At 46.3% G+C, this 19261-nt stretch overlaps 1 protein-coding gene across 10 annotated transcripts in view; it reads right to left on the reverse strand.

The window, feature by feature from the left end:
- MAP2K4 (mitogen-activated protein kinase kinase 4) overlaps positions 1-19261 on the reverse strand; it is a 172054-nt gene that overhangs the window by 145230 nt on the left and 7563 nt on the right. The window lies entirely within an intron of this gene.

Raw genomic sequence — 19261 nt, forward strand, 5'->3', positions numbered from 1 at the left:
CCTGACAACTGCTTATTTCTGCTTATCTCAAATCTCCATGGGTTCTTCAGTGCTCTGGTCACACATCTGCTGGGCTCTAGAGTGCGTTCTGTGAAGCTGGGCTTCTTCTCTCCATTGTTGCTGTCTGCTGCCAGGACATTCAAAGCTTTTCCAGCCAGTCTCAAGAGCTTGCTGGCTTCAGCTTCCAGGTTCTATTTCATTTCCATTATCTGCTGTTCCAAGCCACATTCCTTTCTGTCTCCAACTCAGATATTCTTCCTAACCTTGCACCTAGAATCATAGAATATCAGGGTTGGAAGGGACCCCTGAAGGTCATCTAGTCCAACCCCCTGCTCGAAGCAGGACCAATTCCCAGTTAAATCATCCCAGCCAGGGCTTTGTCAAGCCTGACCTTAAAAACTTCTAAGGAAGGAGATTCTACCACCTCCCTAGGCAACGCATTCCAGTGTTTCACCACCCTCTTAGTGAAAAAGTTTTTCCTAATATCCAATCTAAACCTCCCGCACTGCAACTTGAGACCATAACTCCTCGTTCTGTCATCTGCTACCATTGAGAACAGTCTAGAGCCATCCTCTTTGGAACCCCCTTTCAGGTAGTTGAAAGCAGCTATCAAATCCCCCCTCATTCTTCTCTTCTGCAGGCTAAACAATCCCAGCTCCCTCAGCCTCTCCTCATAACTCATGTGTTCTAGACCCCTAATCATTTTTGTTGCCCTTCGCTGGACTCTCTCCAATTTATCCACATCCTTCTTGTAGTGTGGGGCCCAAAACTGGACACAGTACTCCAGATGAGGCCTCACCAATGTCGAACAGAGGGGAACGATCACGTCCCTCGATCTGCTCGCTATGCCCCTACTTATACATCCCAAAATGCCATTGGCCTACTTGGCAACAAGGGCACACTGCTGACTCATATCCAGCTTCTCGTCCACTGTCACCCCTAGGTCCTTTTCCGCAGAACTGCTGCCTAGCCATTCGGTCCCTTGTCTGTAGCGGTGCATTGGATTCTTCCATCCTAAGTGCAGGACCCTGCACTTATCCTTATTGAACCTCATCAGATTTCTTTTGGCCCAATCCTCCAATTTGTCTAGGTCTTTCTGTATCCTATCCCTCCCCTCCAGCGTATCTACCACTCCTCCCAGTTTAGTATCATCCGCACATTTGCTGAGAGTGCAATCCACACCATCCTCCAGATCATTTATGAAGATATTGAACAAAACCGGCCCCAGGACCGACCCTTGGGGCACTCCACTTGATACCGGCTGCCAACTAGACATGGAGCCATTGATCACTACCCGTTGAGCCCGACAATCTAGCCAACTTTCTACCCACCTTAGAGTGCATTCATCCAGCCCATACTTCCTTAACTTGCTGAGAAGAATACTGTGGGAGACCATGTCAAAAGCTTTGCTAAAGTCAAGAAACAATACATCCACTGCTTTCCCTTCATCCACAGAACCAGTAATCTCATCGTAAAAGGCGATTAGATTAGTCAGGCATGACCTTCCCTTGGTGAATCCATGCTGGCTGTTCCTGATCACTTTCATGCAAGTGCATCAGGATTGATTCTTTGAGGACCTGCTCTATGATTTTTCCAGGGACTGAGGTGAGGCTGACTGGCCTGTAGTTCCCAGGACCCTCCTTCTTCCCTTTTTTAAAGATTGGCAATACATTAGCCTTTTTCCAGTCATCCGGGACTTCCCCGGTTCGCCACGAGTTTTCAAAGATAATGGCCAATGGCTCTGCAATCACAGCCGCCAATTCCTTCAGCCTCTGAATCTCTTCAAACCCTTGATCTTTATACATTTTACATTTGTTTATTGAGATGCTCTAGCTCCACCTTCTAGTCCAAAGCTTCTGCCCAGCTCTGGTTTGGGAGAGGGCTTTCGCCTTCCTCTCCCAAGCCTCTGTCCCAACATGTCACACTGAAGAAGTTCTTCTCCTGGGCTAGCAGCTATTCAACTCCTCCTGCCTTTCTTCCAGATTGCTGGGGATCTAATTCCACTGCCAAGCCTTCCCTGCTCTGTCTGTGGCCAAGTCAGTCTATGGGACATACAATACTGCCATGCAGCCTTGTCACTGGAGTTTCATCTTTCCAGGTAAGCCACCTACTATCACAAGGCAGACGTACCTTTCCGCAAGTACCTCTTTTCATTCATGTCATTGCTCTCCAAAGTGGTTATGTTTCTTCCTGCATCCTGCTTAAGTTGTAACCCCAGATCTGCAGTCTTTTGCTAACCTAATCAGCTTGCTGTCCGACTGGTTCAGACCTCTGAGTTACTAGTAACCCAGTACGCCACTCAGTAATTTCATCCATCCTCTCTCTTTGCACTGTCACTCTTGGTGTATATCTCCCTTGTTAATCTTGGACCGAGGTCCCTACTTCATTCTGCTTGTCCCTTTTATCCTGAAAAAGCACTTTCACCTAATTGGCCACTTTGCATGATTTCCCTCCCAAGGTTTGCTTGCACACATGTAGCTTGGTTCCAATGCGGTCATCTCCTCCACAGTCTGGGAATGCTTCTGCTTCAGTTCCTGGGTCTGGGTCTGGGCCTCCTGAGTCTTTGCCTCAGTGCCCAGTCCCTTCACCTAGGCCTGCATTTTCTAGAGCTGTTTGAACTTCAAGGATCTGGAGGGCAGAGAATCAATTTCAGCTTTTTTTCCTGCACTCACAGACACAAAAAACTGAGCACCTCTTTAATTCCCTTTCCAGTCATGTCGTTTCAGGCTCCTGAGCCTGCCGTGGTTCTCCTAGTTACTTATACAAGACCTCAAGCTCTCAAAATCCCAGGCTGAGTGTGAAGCCAAGGTATCTCCCTTAATTAGCTGAGACTCTAAGCACTGCTGCCATTTGCCCAGTTTGGATGCTCCACGCTCAGGCCTGTCTCGGTTTTGTCCATTACTGGGGACCCAGGCTTTCCCCTTTGCCACCGTCCTTCTTCCCAAGGACAAAAGTTCTCAGTAGGGCCGCACCTTTTAGCGTGTGCTGCCTTCCCACAATCATGACAAACAACATAGGGACTTGCTCTTCCTTGACCTGTCTCTGTCTTTGCAAGAGGCCAGGCCACCCTCTAAGATCCCTGTCATACACAGGGCCTCTCCAGAGACCTGCTTGGGCTCTGGCCCCATCTGGGCCCCTCCCCACCCCCTGGAAGCATGGAATGAGCTTCAGCAGCAGATTGTGCAGTGCCTTGTAGGGTCTATATCTCTAATCCCAAATGCTTCTCTTGGGTTCTGCTAAGGCTCTGCAAACAGGTCATAGACCCTTCCTGAGATAACAGACTGTAGTCCTAACCCCAAATCCAGCTCCCCATCTTTGTTAACCCCTCGTTCAGGCCCCCACTGAGTCTCTCCTGCTATGGGTTCTCTGAACAGTGTATGGCATGCCTCAGTTTACCAGTATTAATAAAAGCACAATCACTCAGCCCTAGTGGGACTCCCACCTGGTTGCTCGGAAAGTGAATGTTACCCTGGGTCCCTTCACTGTCACTGCCCATTACTGATCCAACCATTGTACCAAGGTGGGGTGGGTGGTTGTGGTGCTCAAGCCGATATTGTTGCATTGTAAGTGCCAGATATCTATGCCTAGCTTTGGGAGTGCAGCGTAGTGTTGTGGCTAAAGGCAGGATACCCAAAGCACATACATGTGGATCAATCAATCTGAAAGACAGCATCTCAGAATGGCTACAGTTCAGTTCTGTTCCCCACTGCATCTAACATGGCCTGTATAACTTCCCCATTATTTTATTTGCAAAGGATAGAGTGCAGTACATTATAATTGACAGCTATCCAGGGCTGAGGTCACAACTTTCATTATTAATTACAATAGAGAAGTACATACAAATCAAAACTAAGGCCAGTAAAGGCAGGACTTGAATTCAAGGTATCCTCGTTCCTAGCTCAGAGAACTTTTCCCTACACTACTGGAATATTGTGCAGATGAGTCTGTCTCTGTCAGCTACTAGCTGTGTTGTAGAAGCTAGCAATGGAAACACCGTCATTCTATGTAGACAGGACTGTCATCTGAATTGCTATAGGGATGACTAGTTTAGACAATACTTAATACCTCAGCTTTAAGATGACATATTGCAAAAAGAACAACTTGTCAAACTGAAAAAAAAAAGAGAGAAAGAAGAGGTACTGACTTCTAAGTGGTATATACTTAGCACAGGGGAGGGCAAACTGTGGCCCACGGGCTGGATGCAGCCTGTCAGGGCTTTCAATCCAGCCCGCAGGATTGCCAGCCCCGTGGCACAGCAGGGCTAAGGCAGGCTCCCTGGCTGCCCTGGCCCCATGCCGCTCCCAGAAGCGGCTGGCACCATGTCCCTGCGGCCCCTGGGGAGGAGGGGCAGAGGGCTCCATGCGCTACCCCCGCCTGTAGGCACTGCCCCCCGCAGCTCGCACTGGCCAGGAACGGGGAACCACGGCAAATGGGAGATTCGGGGGTGGTATCACAGGTGAAGGAAGTGCACAGTGGAGCCGCCTGCCCCAGCCCACCCCGAGGAGCCTCTGTCGGAAATGCTGGCCACTTCCGGGAGCCTGCCTTAGCCCCACTGCACACCACTGCCACCCCGGAGCCGCTCGAGGTAAGTGGCGCCGGGCCAGAGCCCACACCCCAAACCCCTCCTGGACCTCAATCCCCTGCCCTGAGCCCTTCCCAAACTCCGCACCCCCTCTGCATTCCAACCCCCTGCCCTGAGTCCCCTCCTGCACCACAACCCTCTGCCCTGAGCCCCCTCCTGCACCTCAACCCCTTGCCCTGAGCCCCTTCTGGTACTCCACACCCCCTCCTGCACCCCAACCCACTACCCTGAGCCCCCTCCTGCATTCCGCATCCCCTGCTCTGAGCCCCCAACCACCTGCCCTGAGCCCCCTCCCACACCCCAACCCCTTGTCCTGAGACCCTTCCTGCACACTGCACCCCCACACACACCCCACACTCACTCCTGCACCTCAACCCCCTACCACAGCCCTACATTCATGGCCCTGTATACAATTTTCCGACCCAGATGTGGCCCGAGGGCCAAAAAGTTTGCCCATCCTGACTTAGCAGATGCAGAGCAATGTATGAAGCAAAAATCAAGTCCCATGAGCTTATACTTTTTCTCCAAAAGGATCCAAAGAAAGGTGAAACACCAAATATTTTTAAAAGCAGGTGTCTTTTTCCATGTTAATCAATCCAATCAGCAAACCAACCTGAATAACTCAAATACTACATAATTTCTATGTTTCTGCTACATATCTAATATTTCTACACAATAAATTCATGAAAACTCTATCACAATCTTGACTACCCTCTACAATGCTTAGTTACATGTACTCTTACGCGCTATTCAGACACTTAAACGCTTACTTGTTGGATCGACCTTAGCATGCAGCACAAACACACTCAGAAGGCACACAATAGAAGGGATTTAGAATCACATGCTCTAGGACGGCTACTCAGAAGTACAGCCTCTGCCTCATCACCTGCACAAGCCTGCCCACATTGCTGTACTCATTACTTGGGTTTTGAATGAATGCTGAGCACAAACTCTTCACATCCTCATCATCTTTACTCAAAGGAATGCTATAATGCAATAATGGAACAGGTGTCAGGGCCTTGAGATGGGTAACTTGGTGCTAACAGTATTACTATTTCTCAGGAATTTACCAATATCCAAGATAGTAAAGAAGAGGACTGGGAGATATCAGACACGCAGGTTCCATTCCTAGATCGGACACGGTCTTCCTGTTGAGGCTGTGATGGGTCACTTTGTATCTCAGAGCCTCAGTTTCCACATCTGAAAAATGGGAATCGTATTTGTCTACCTCAGAAGAGGTATTGCTAGGCTAAATTAATTGTTTGTAAAGACCACAGAGATCTTCAAACAGAAGCAGCTTTGGAAGTACAAAGCATTATTGTGGTTGTTATTATTATTTACTTAACCAAACACAGAAGAGGATTGGCACAGGCCATCCAGGAAATCAGCCTCTTACCCAATCCCTTTGCACAGGCAGACAGCTGTAATTGTGATATATTTTCAGGATCATTGTGAAAAAGGTTGAGAAAACCATGTAAGAAGGACTGCAAAAGTATTGGGCTGGACAATCCCAGAATTTATCACGGTTAAAAACACTAAAGGAGTTAAATGATTCACGACATTGACAATACCAAGCCTCTCACACTTAGATCACTGGTTTGACTTCAGGTCAGGTGTGACTTGTCAACACTAATGAAATGTACCTTGCCCAGAAACATTTGCTCTCCCTCAATCAACTGAAAAACACCTCCTGCATTCGCAAAAAGAAAAGGAGTACTTGTGGCACCTTAGAGACTAACCAATTTATTGGTTAGTCTCTAAGGTGCCACAAGTACTCCTTTTCTTTTTGTGAATACAGACGAACACAGCTGTTACTCTGAAACCTCCTGGGTTTATTTTTGTGGGGCAGGGCAGGAGGCACTAAGGTACATTCCGAACAGACTTTGAATTGTCAGCATTAAGGAACAAGTGATCCCAAATCATTTCCCCAGTTTGCACAGAGCTGCCTGCACAAACCTTTCAAACAGTCCTGCAACCTGGGGAAAGAGGTTGAGAAAGAGGAGCAGAGCTGCCAATTCCACCAGACATCTGAGCTGGCAAACAACCTACAATTCACTGGCTCAGCATCCCCACCCTGACTGTCCCCACAAAATCAGGCCTGGTCTACACTACAGGCCTATATCAGTATAATTACATCACCCAAGGGTGTGAAAAATCCACCCCCCCTAAGCGACACAGTTCTACCGACCTAACCTCCCACGCAGACAGCACTATGTCGACAGGAGAGCTTCTCCTGTCAGCATAGCTACCACCTCTCAGGGAGGTGGATTAACTCTGCCAATGGGAGAGCTCTCTCCCATCAGCGTAGGAGCATCTTCACTCAAGTACCACAGTGGTGTAGCTGCACTGATGGAGCATTTTTAGCGTAGACCTGCCCTCAGAAAAAAAAATGACAACCATCATCCTTGTCAGGAGTCTAAGCAAAGAAGCTACAGATTGAATAGGCCACAGAGACTGTACTCTCCTCTGATCCCTAGAGGTATTCTAGGTTAGGGCTGAGGCACAACTGCAAAGCTTAATATGCAGGATGCTTATCTTGTCACTGGCTCTGTTATAACCAGTTATGCAGACAAATGAGAGGACTTCAGACTCTAGGGTTGTTAATCCAGCTCCTTTCACCAACAAAAGACCAATCAGACTTTATACTTATGTACCAACAATTTGATATAAAAAGTCCTCATATTCTACACCTGAGATTGGCACCACTGTGCCCAAAGTACTGGCACAATAAGCATTTAGTCTCCATGCTCCTGCCTAGGGGAATAGCCCCCTGGACAGCTCAATGACTAGGGCCCTATCAAATTCACAGCCATGAAAAACATGTCACAGACCATGAAATCTGGTCTCCCCCTGTGAAATCTGGTCTTTTCTGTGTTTTTACCCTCTACTATAGAGATTTCACAAGGGAGACCAACGTTTCTCAAATTGGAGGTCCTGACCCAAAAGGGAGTTGCAGAGGAGTCGCAAGGTTATTTTAGAGGGGTCGTGGTATTGCCATCCTTACGTCTCCATTATCTCCAGAGCTGGGTGACCGGTGAGCAGCAGCTGTTGGCCAGGCGCCCAGCTCTGAAGGCGATGCCCCGCCCACAGCAGCACAGAAGTAAGGGTGGCAAGACCATACTGAGCCACCCTTACCTCTGAACTGCTGACTTCAGAGCTGGTCAGCCAGAGGGTGGTGGCTGCTGACTGAGGGCCCAGTTCTGCAGGCAGCAGCGAAGAAGTAAGGGTGGCAATACCATAACATCCTTACTTCTGCACTGCTGCTCCTCCCAGCCAGCAGTCACTGCTCTCCAGCTGCCCAGCTCTGAAGGCAGCACCATAGACGTAAAGGTAGCAATACCACAAACCCCCCTACAATGACCTTGCAATCCCCCCCACAACTCCTTTTTTGGGTCAAGACCTCTACAATTACAACACTATGAAATTTCAGAAATATCTGAAATCATTAAATTTATTATTTTTAAAATCCTATGACCATGACCAAATTGACCAAAATGGACCGTGAATTTGGTAGGGCCTATCAATGACTAGGAAATCAAAGTGCTCAAACATACATCTAAATTACACTGGACCTAAGAAAGAGGGCAGTGAAGCACCTAATGAAAAGATGCAAAAATAGGAATCAGTAACTGGGAACCATTTTGGAGAAGACAACTGGTACAGAATTTGATTAGATGTAGAAATATTTTTATTTACAGATGCAGGGAAACCAAGGCCTCTAGGAGGATATCTACAGAGCATTTTCGTCTGAGCAGGAACAAGCCTCCCAGCTCAGCTCAACAGACTCAGGGTTGTGGAGCTTGCCCTAGTACTGTAAAAATATCTGAGCAGACAGCACTTTGAAGTTGCAGTTTGGACTCTGAATCCCAGGAAGGGGGCTCACTGGGCCTCTTCCCAGTTTGGCTGCATCCACTTCCAATAACTGTCTTCCCCTTTCTTATAAATGCAAGTTATTAGGTTTCTTAGATGCGAAGGAGAAATTTTGAGAAATCAGCAGGAGATTCATGAAGACTGTTACAGGCCATCTCCAGTTGCACCTAAGAAAGAGGACCAGATAGAAAATGTTTACAATGCTTCAGTTCTTGCCAATTGGACTCTATTCTCATTGTATTCAGTGAAGAATGTTTTGCTTTTGAAAGTGCCAATCTCCATCTTCAATAAAATACAAATACAAAGGCTTTGATTTGGAAAGGGGGAACATAAGAACGGCCATACTGGGTCCATCGAGCCCAGTAGTCTGTCTTCCGACAGAGGCCCATGCCAGGTGCCCCAGAGGGAATGAACAGAACAGGTAATCATCAAGTGATCTATCCCCTGTTGTCCATTACCCTGGCAAACAGAGGCTAAGGACACCATCCCTGCCCATCCTGGCTGATAGCCATTGATGGACCTATCCTCCATGAACTTATCTAATTGTTTTTTGAACCCTGTTATAGTCGTGGCCTTCACAACATCCTCTGGCAAGGAGTTCCACAGGCTGTGTGTTGTGTGAAAAAATACTTCCTGTTTTTTGTTTTAAACTTGCTGCCTATTAATCTCAATTGGTGACCCCTAGTTCTTGTGTTATGAGAAGGAGTAAATAACACTTCCTTATTTAATTTCTCCACAACAGTCATGCGTTTATAGATCTCTATCATATTCCCCCCTTAGTCGTCTCTTCTCCAAGCTGAAAAGTCCCTGTCTTAATTGCTCCTAATATGGCAGCCATTCCATACCCTTAATCATTTTCGTTGCCCTTTTCTGAACCTTTTCCAATTCCAATATATTTTTTTGAGATGGGGTGACCACATCTGCACGCAGTATTCAAGATGTGGGCTTACCATGGATTTATATAGAGGCAATATGATATTTTCTATCTTATCTATCCCTTTCTTAATGATTCCCAACATTCTGTTCACTTTTTTGACTGCCGTTGCACATTGAATGGATGTTTTCAGAGAACTACCCACAATGACTCCAAGTTCTCTTTCTTGAGTGGTAACAGCTAATTGAGACCCTATCATTTTATATGTATAGTTGGGATTATGTTTTCCAGCGTGCATTACTTTGCATTTATCAACACTGAATTTCATCTGCAGTTTGTTGCCCAGTCTCCCAGTTTTGAGGATCCTTTTGTAGTTCTTTGTAGTTTGCTTGGGACTTAACTATCTTGAGTAGTTTTGTATCATCTGAGAGAATCACTGTAGCAGTGAGAAATAAGCATTTATAAGGTATACAAACCTGTTAGTCTCCCCTACTGCCAGTTCAGCAGCAGCTAATGTTCCCTATCCCGCTGAGGTGCAAGGCTGCTTAGCTCCATCCAAAGCGGGGCCAAGAACACAGAGAGAGAGAGTCAAACGGTGATAGACATGATGCTGTCAAGCAACCACAATTGCATTACAAACAATAGCGGGTTATCCAATGATTCTTAAGTCTAGGTCCTTGCACCAGCACAGGCATCCGTGCACTAGGGCTGAAGCTGGGAATGCCCAGATCAGGGACCTTGCTCAGGAAGTGCCTGTGCAGCAGCATGTGTCAGGCCTTACATAAATCCAAGCCAGCAGCATGTATGCCTCACATGGGGTTTGCGGGTACAACACAGACAGGCTGCAGAAGGAGATTCCTCTGAGGACATTTACACAATGACAGTCGGGGCTGAAAAGGTCAATAACCCTCTTTAAACAAGTGACGGTCAACTGCTGCTTTGCTGTGTATGTTATGGCAAAGTCATGCCCGGGCCTTTCAACTTGACTGTAAGAAGCCACAAATATTATCTACGCTTTTGAGACTTTGCAACGACTGTAATTAAAAAACTTGGCTTGAAGCATTGGAGTCCCCAGAGCAAAGTGTAAGCCCATAGATGGCAGGAAAAGTGCACTAGAGAATCTTCAAAAAACTAGAGCCCAAGGCAGGCCCAAATTTTGCCCAACTGAAGGCTGTGCTGGTAACTTACCAGGAGCCCAGAAGCTGCATGACATTGTGATAAAATAAACTAGTTTGCAAACAGCTTCAAGCTTAAGACAGAAATACAGCCTGTGGAGAATACGGGTCCCAGAATGCTCAGATTGATGTGGAGCACTGCATGCTGGAACTTGAAGTCAGATATTAAATCAGAGGGTGGCTAAATTGTAAAAACCTATGGGCTGCATTTTGCTGCCCTGAGCTTATGTAATTTTATTTATCTACTTTGATTTTAAAATGAATCCTTCCTGTGCTCCAAACACACAGACAAATATTGTATTACAACATCAAACCAATTCAGATCAGGTCAAAACCATGTGTCCTAACCTCCTGCAAATGTCCCTCATCAGCCCCACCCAAGCATTCATCCCTTTCCCACATGCAAGAACAATCACAGCAAAAGAAGCAAGTCACGCACAGTGACCTGAAGGTAAGAACATCTGGGATCTGATGAATGATGAGGTAGGACGCCAATTAGATCTTGTCTACACAAAAAGGTTGAACTGAACTGGTTTAATTTAAGGTGTGACTGTAAACAGGCTAACACCTGGGGACAGTGTCATTTCAAGACAAGAGTGGCTTATTTTGGATCAGTTTAAATAGATTCCTAATCTATTAAAAAAAAAAACAAAATAAACCTGGTACAAACCAAAATGAACGTGTCCACACAAGGGTTTGCACCAAATTAACTTAATCATGCAGACAAGCCCTTACACTCAAGAAGCCCTGCCTGCAGCCCCCTCGCAATTAAATGCAGAGAGGGCATTAGCTTCAGTGCTCAGATTCCAAAAACAATCACATGACACAAAGAGACAGGCAGGTCTCTGAAGAAACCAGGATCCCACCCATTTATGGTTGTATAAGTTAAAACAAACATCCTAAAACCACACCAGGCAACAAACAGGCAACAAATGCAAATCTTGGAGCACAGGAGTGAAGTGCTCCCTGTTACAAACATGCCTGAAGACAAAATAAGTTATCTGCTTGTTTCCCCTATTATAAATGCAGGGCTTGTCTGTCTTAGAAGATTCCAACTGATAAATTGAAATAACACCACCAAAAGTTACCAAAGAAGTGAAACCTGACAGGGATGAGAAGAGACATGTTATTCAGGTGTTTAAAGCTCTGTTTTTGTTAACACCTATTTAACTAAATACACTTAGGAGAAGAAAATCTGTGCTGAAAGAATACCATCAACTTGAAACTCATAACTGTCTCTGAAAACTTTATAACTATTAGTGTTACAAGTAACCCCTGAAATAACTAGAAGAGATTCAGTTAGTTATTGCATTTAACACCACTTTGTGTACATGCCATATAATTATTTTATTCATGGTCAGTCCCATCATCCTTGCACTACTCTGGAGTAGCTCACACGTATACATTTCCCCATGTTTTGCTAGGGAATGCTTACCAGTAACAGCAGCAGCAAAGCTAGAACTGAAGCAGCAGCACACAGGTGTTTTACTTCTCTTCAACATTACCATTAGATAAGGGAATGATGGATCTGTTTGTATGTATTATGAACAACAGAAAGGGGAATAATACAAACAGTGACAATTAAAACAGTAATGCCTGAACTCTGTAGATCTCAAAGCATTTTACATAGGATGGTAAGTATCATCCCCTGTTTAGAGATGGGAAAACTGAGGCATGGAGATTAAGTGACTTGCCAAAGGACACACAATAGATCAGTATCAGAGCTTGAACAGAATACAGGTCTCCCGACTCCCAGCCCCTGGATCAGTCCTGAAGACGCCCACTGTAGAACCGTGGCTACTCTAGATGCATAAAGTCAAGATAGAGGAGAAGAAACTGAGACACATGCCAGTGCACCTGCTACACTGATCCCTTACTAAGCTTAACACCACAAATCTTACCCACTTAATATCACCTCTGGAATCTCCATAAGTAAGGCTGGTTGAAACAACTAGAAAAAGCAAAAATTATTTGTCCTGTCCAAATGTGATTGCTGTCACAGAGACCCCTAGATTGATTCAGGTTTAATTTTCCAATATTCACAGAGTGGACGAAAAATTTTCACAGAACAGACTACTCTGTATCCAAGTGGAGGCAACCTACATTTAGCAGGATACCCACCTTGCAGTGCAGTTCTGCTGGCCTAAACTATAAGAAGCATGTTTGAGGAACACAAAAAGCTTAAGCTTCCATCACAATCCTTGGGATAGGACAGCAAAAATTTGATTGCTCCAATTCTAAGCAAATGATTCCCACCACTACTCCTTTCTCCCTCCACACTTCATCTGCCACAAACTGTCAGCATATCAACATGACTTGTGATGCTCACGTCAGGGAGAAGATCATCGGGAGCCACCGTGTCAGAGGCTGAGGACAAAAAAGGGTTGGTAGCAAATGCCAATGGATAAGAAGTCTATCAAAGAATTCTGTAACTACAGTGGATCCCTTAACCTGATGACCTGCAAACAAAGTAGACCATGTGTCCTGATGGGGACATGAGCGAGCTTGGACAGTGGAGAAAGAGACCTAGGCAAAGTCTGCTCTGTTGAATATCAGCTGCTTCAGTTTTCCAAGCACATGATGTCAAAATGATTCTAAGCCCAATTTTTAAGACAAGGTCACCTAACAAAAATATTAATCAGATGAACAGATGTCAAGCACACTTTTCCCAGCAATTCCAATAATGAATTGAGAGCACACCTGAGAAGATAGGACAGAGGAATTAATACGAAAAACAGTAGCAGAGAGATAATACTGGTGAGAATACTGTGTCCAGAACATTGAAAAAAAATCAGAGTCAGAAGAGAGTAACAAGAATGATTTGAGCACTTTTGTCCAGTAATGGGAGCAGCAGCCTGTCCAAACTTCTGAAACCTGAGCCCCTCTCTCAGGAGAATGAAACCCATCACACCACCTGCTTTGTAATTCCACCATGTGTAGTCAAAAGCCCAACTATCAATATAGGCATCCTTTACACACACACACTCCTGCCCTCCTCACTTTGGGAAGGGATAGGGCAAATCTTTATAATACAAGATACTTCCACTCATTTCTGACCTGCTTTCATGAGCAGTGAAATAGTTAACAATATCAACGTTTGAAGTATCTACATTGGCATCAGCATCCATAGCCATTGAAATGAATGGAGAGGTTCATACCTCACAGCTACTGTTTTAGGCTCTCTGCAAACCGAGGCTTTGTCTTCAATGCAAAAAAGGGTGTTTTTACCTCAAGATAACTAAAGCATGTTAGCTACCATTCTGTAAAATCTTAGTGGAAACAAGGCACTCTACTTTTATCATTAAGTAAACGGGGAGGGGGTACAGTGTTGCCCATGCCTAGCTCCTTCACAGTAAAAACTACAGGGAGCTTGTCTCCACTAGGATTTTACCACAAGATAACTTAACATGTGAGGGTTATCTTGCCGTACACATACAATTTTTTAGCAGTGAGGACAAAGTCATAGGCAGACAGCGATATATCAATTACACTCTATTCACATTTTGAAGGTTTTCTTTACAACCATGAGCTAGCAACAGGTTTTAAGTGAAAGCTGAGACTCTCCAGAACAAGCGAGAGGCATGTCAGAGCCCCTGAGAAGCTGTGCCTAATTTTTGGGAAGCCCTGCCTTAAAGAGCTCATTCTGCTTAGCTTATTCAATACAATGTTATGAGGCATTTTAATCAGTCTGGAAGTACCTACACACAGGGAGAAGGTTTCTGATAGAAGGCTCTTTAATCTAGCAGATGAAAAAATAACCAGAGCCAATTGCTGGAAGCTGAAGCTAGACAAATTCAAAGTGGAAATGAGGTACATATTTTTAACAGTAAGACTAATTAATCACTGGAACACCTTCCCAAGGGAAATGATGGATTCTCCACCACCTAGAGTCTTTACATTGTGCTTGGATGTCTCTTTCTAAAAGATCTGCTCTGGTTCAAACACAAGTTATTGGGCCTGATGTAGGAATTATTGGATGAAGTTCTCTGGCTTATGTTATACAGAAGGTCAGACTACATAATCATAACGGTGCTTTTTGGTCTTAAAATTTATGAAAGATCCAGCCTTGAAAGAACTGTGAGAAAGTATCAGAGAGCCTTCTCCAGAACACTGCTGCTGCAGTGCTGCAATTGCTACTGCTCTGAATAGAGAGGCTGGGGATGAAGCAGGGCGCAGAGTACCATGGCAGAAGTGCCATGAAAATATCTGTAAGGAAATGTTTATCTTCGCTAATAGAACACAGTGAGCTGAGTATTGGGAAAAAAGATCCAGGGTAGAGCCCTTTGTGGACATAAATTGGATATCCATGGAGCTGCAGGGCTCTACCAGGAACTGCAGCAGCGAAAGCAGCAGCATGTCGGACCACAGCTCACAGGAGCCAGTGCCATGCACCGGCAGCTCCTCCGATGCAGCTGTACTGCCCCCAGCCCCACCCACTTGGGCAACCACCAGGCTCATCAACAGCTGTCCCTGGTCACACTACCGTGTGCAAGTGGCTCAAACATCCCCGGACAGGAGACCCAGACTGTTGCGTGGAAGGGACTCCTGTCCAGGGACATGAGAGCTACTTGCACACACTAGGGCATGGATGGGCAAACTACGGCCCGCGGGCCACATCCAGCCCTCCAGCCAGTTTAAAATGGCCCTCAAGCTCCTGCTAGGGAGCGGAGCTTGGGGCTTGCCCTGCTCCTGGGCTCCAGCTGGGGAGCGGGGTCAGAGGCCACTCTGTGTGCACATCCCAAGGCTCCCGCAAGCAGCAGCATGTTTCCACTCCAGCTCCTAAGCTTAGGGGCAGCCAGGGGGCTGCACACACTGCCCCCGCCCCAAGCGCCACCCCTGCAGCTCCCATTGCCTGGGAACTCTGGCTAATGGGAGCTGCAGGGGCAGTGCCTGCAGATGGGGCAGCACGCAGAGCCTCCTGGCCACATCTCTGCATAGGAGCTGGAGGGGGGACATGCCGCTGCTTCCAGGAGCTGCTTCAGGTAAGCGCCAGCCGGAGCCTGCACTCCTAACCTCCTCCCGTGCCCCCACACCATACCCCGAGCCCTCCCCCCGGCCCTCTGAACCCCTTGGTCCCAGCAAGCACCTTAGAGCACCTTCCTACACCCCAAATCCCTCATCCCCAGAACCTGCACCCCAATCCCCTGCCGCAGCCTGGAGCCCCCTCCCGCACCCTGAACTCCTCATTTCTAGACCCACCTCAGAGCCCGCAACCCCAGCCAGAGCCCTCACCCCCTCCTGCACCCCACCCCCAATTTCGTGAGCATTCATGGCCCATCATACAATTTTCATACCAAGATGTAGCCATTGGTCCAAAGAGTTTGCCCACTCCTGCACTAGGGCAACCAGTGACAGCTGCCGATGAGCCTGGTGCCTGTCCCAGTGGGTGGGGCTGGGAAAGTATAGCTGTGCTGGAGGAGCTGCTGGTGCGGGGCGCTGGCTCCTGCAAGTGGCAGCCAGACATGCAGCTGCTTTTGCCACTGCGGCTCCCAGTAGAGCCCTGCAGGGCCGCAGATATCCAATTTATATCCAGAGATATAAATTTTGTATCCACACAGGGCTCTAATCCAAGGCACAAAGCAGCTGACTCCTTCTGAGGGCTGGTGGAGACCAGCATACTCCAAACTTTAAAACGACATTGGAAACATAAGACTCATACAGAAAGCTCCTTACCCAGATGTGAAAGGGTATACAAACCCCCACAGAACGAGAGGTTAACTAGAGACTGAGAACTCTATTAGCCCAACGTGTCACATCTGAAGAGTGCATTAGACTCAGGGAGGAGTTAAAAGAAAAAAGTTCAGTATAGTTAGAAGGAGGAAATCCAGAAGAGAGGTGGTTTGGAGTTTCCTCTCTGTGGCAAGCCACCGACAGAAGCCAGGCAGAGGAAGAACAAAGATGAACTAACAGCTCAAGCCCAGGGTGGGTGGACATTGCTTACTTTGTATTTTTGTCTGTTTTCTGGTTTTGCTGAGACACTCCAGGGAAAAGCCCTGCATGTCACTGCTCTTCAAGAAAAGTGAGGCTGAAGAGGAGTCGAGGAGGGGCAGAAGATGCTGTCTTGATTACTACTACTTTATCAGACATTATTCAAGACTTAGATACCCCTGAAGGGTGGAACTCCCTTGTCACCTGACTGTATGACCACGCCACCACCATTACCACATCACTGAAGTCAGTCACAAGGTAGAGAATGGGGCAGAATTGCTGACACAACATTCACACCACGAGGGGGTGCTCCAAAGATTGAAACTAAAACAACTCTATAACAAAGCATCGCCTCATTGAAAACCTGATGAATTTTTGCCATTGGTGCTGTTTGCTTTCTGCATTGCCAGGATGAGCAAAATGCCAACAGACTAGACAGTTTCTTTTTCTCTTTTAATTTCACTTTTTAGTGAGGCACACTTTATTTGAAATTTAGCACAAATTTCAAGTTTTGTTTAAAAAACAGATATCTTATCAAACCCAAATCCATAGAAAACTTGTGAACTCCAAAAGCAGTAGACATTAAAAGTCTGCTTTAGTTCGATATTTTGTGGGCTTTATTTTAAACATAAGCAAGTTCTCTTCTCTATAAATCCCATATAGATATTAGATTCCCATTCCAACTACAATCATGTCTCCCAAGCTCTCCATATTCCACACATATAGGAACTATAAACAAAACGTGATAGTAAGTGTGTTTCCACCAAACTTACTTTTGAAAATTACATAGAGGAAAAGAAGGGAGACTTTCTCCATTCAACTTTGTTTCTTTAGATGGCCCTGTCTGCACAGGCAAAAAGAGTGTATTTTTCATTCATGAGTTCAATCAAGTTAACATAACAATTGGAAAGCCCTCTTAACAGCTCTGAACACAAGCTAACACATTTGGACCCTGCCTTCACTAAGAAAAAAGGTATACCCACAACAGCTGAGTGTGGGTAAACACAGTAAGTAATGTCATCACTGAAGTGGTGCAGCATTTTAAGTGCAGACAAGCCCCGACAAACCCATGCAGAAAAAGAGCAGTTCTTGCTTCTGCCCTATTGCCACCATCACAAGGAGAGCTATCATTTATATTTTTTTGCTGTAAATAAAATCAATGCAAGATTTCAAAAAACAAGGCAAATAGTATTTTATTACAGCGTTTCCTCTGTCTGAAAACAGTATAGTCTCAGTCTGAAGCAGTCGGAAATGCTGCTAATGCAGAAAGGATTTTTCAAAGGTTTAAAACTTTAAAAGGTTTTAACTTTAAAAACACCAACTGCACTGAAAGACAGTGATTTTTTTAAACAAGAGCTTGTCTACACTACAAAGTTAAGTCGACATAAGGCAGCTTACATCATCCTAACTATGGAGATGTACACACTACCATGCTCTTCCCGCCACTGTCACACGCCTGCTACACCGACTTAATAAAACCACCTTGACAAGAGGCGTAACGCTTATGGCGACATAATTAGAGCGACACAGTGTTGGTATAGACACTGCATTGCTTGCGTCAACCTAAGTGGTCTCCAGAAGGTGTGCTCCAATGCCCATCGTGACCGCTCTGCTTCCCTGCAGCCAGGTACACAGGTATGAACCCCTTCCCTTTTAAAACCCTGGGGAAGTTCTGAAACTGCTTTTCCTGTCTGCTTGGCATGTGAGCTAACATAGCAACTGACCAGGCCAGCTCCACGCAGCAAATGCGCTCCTGCCTGGAGTACAACGAAAGTGGTGGATCTACTGGGTCTGTGGGGAGAGGAGGCTGTGCAGTCACAGTTCCACTCCAGCAGCAGGAACTTTGATATCTAAGGCCAGATCACTCGGGCCATGGAGGACAAAGGCTATGCCAGGGACACGCAGCAGTGCCGTGTAAAACTCAAGGAGCTCAGGTAGACATACCAGAATGCAAGGGCAGCAAATAGTCGCTCTGGTGTAGAGCCGCAGATATGCCGCTTCTACCAGGAGCTGCATGTCATCCTCAGCGGCGACCCCACCTCCATCACCAAGAGCCCTGTGGCTACTTCGGGGGGGGGGGGGGAGGGAGGGGCTGGATTCACTGGCCACCAGAGGGAACCTCGAGGAAAACATGCTGGACAAGGAAGTGAAGGAGGATGGGAGACAAGCAACAGGGAGATCTGGTGAAGTGGGGAGCCAGGACCGCTTTTTGACCCCAGAGCAATCTAGCCACTCCTTGCAGTCCAGTGAGCTGAGCCTGATGCAGGCGACGGAAGCTCTGGTGCGTACTCAGTTTGCTTCCATACCTTAGGGACACATCTACTCATGTAATGCTTTTTTTAATCAGGCTACAAAAGGTAGTGAAATAACCAATACAGGTAGAGTTGCTATCTGCTTCTCATTCCCCTGTAGAGCTAGACAGAGGGGGCCCTACAGAAAAATTTGTTTATGCACACTGGGATGTCCCATGAATCCTCCACAGAGATCTCCAGGAAACTTTCTTAGAGATAATCTGCAATCCTCTGCCGAAGATTTATTGTTTCTTCCTCTGCGGTAGGCCACTTTGTCACACCACTGGGCAATTACTTCAGATGACACCATTGCAGCACACAAGCTAGCAGCATACGGATCCAGGCTGCAGCCACACTCATGCAGGAAGTGCTCCCTTGCAGCCTTGCTTACCTTCAGGAGTGAGATATCAGTTACAATTACCTCTGCCTTTGGAAAACAGTGCCAGCATTCAGTACAATAGTCCTATGCATTTGTACTGATAACCCAGTGCTACCTCCTGCCCTTTGTTCCAACTCACCCACTTCACTCTGGGCTTGGCTG

Source organism: Lepidochelys olivacea (genome assembly GCF_965140295.1).
Source record: "Lepidochelys olivacea isolate rLepOli2 genome assembly, chromosome: 14".
Lineage (NCBI taxonomy): Eukaryota > Metazoa > Chordata > Testudines > Cheloniidae > Lepidochelys > Lepidochelys olivacea.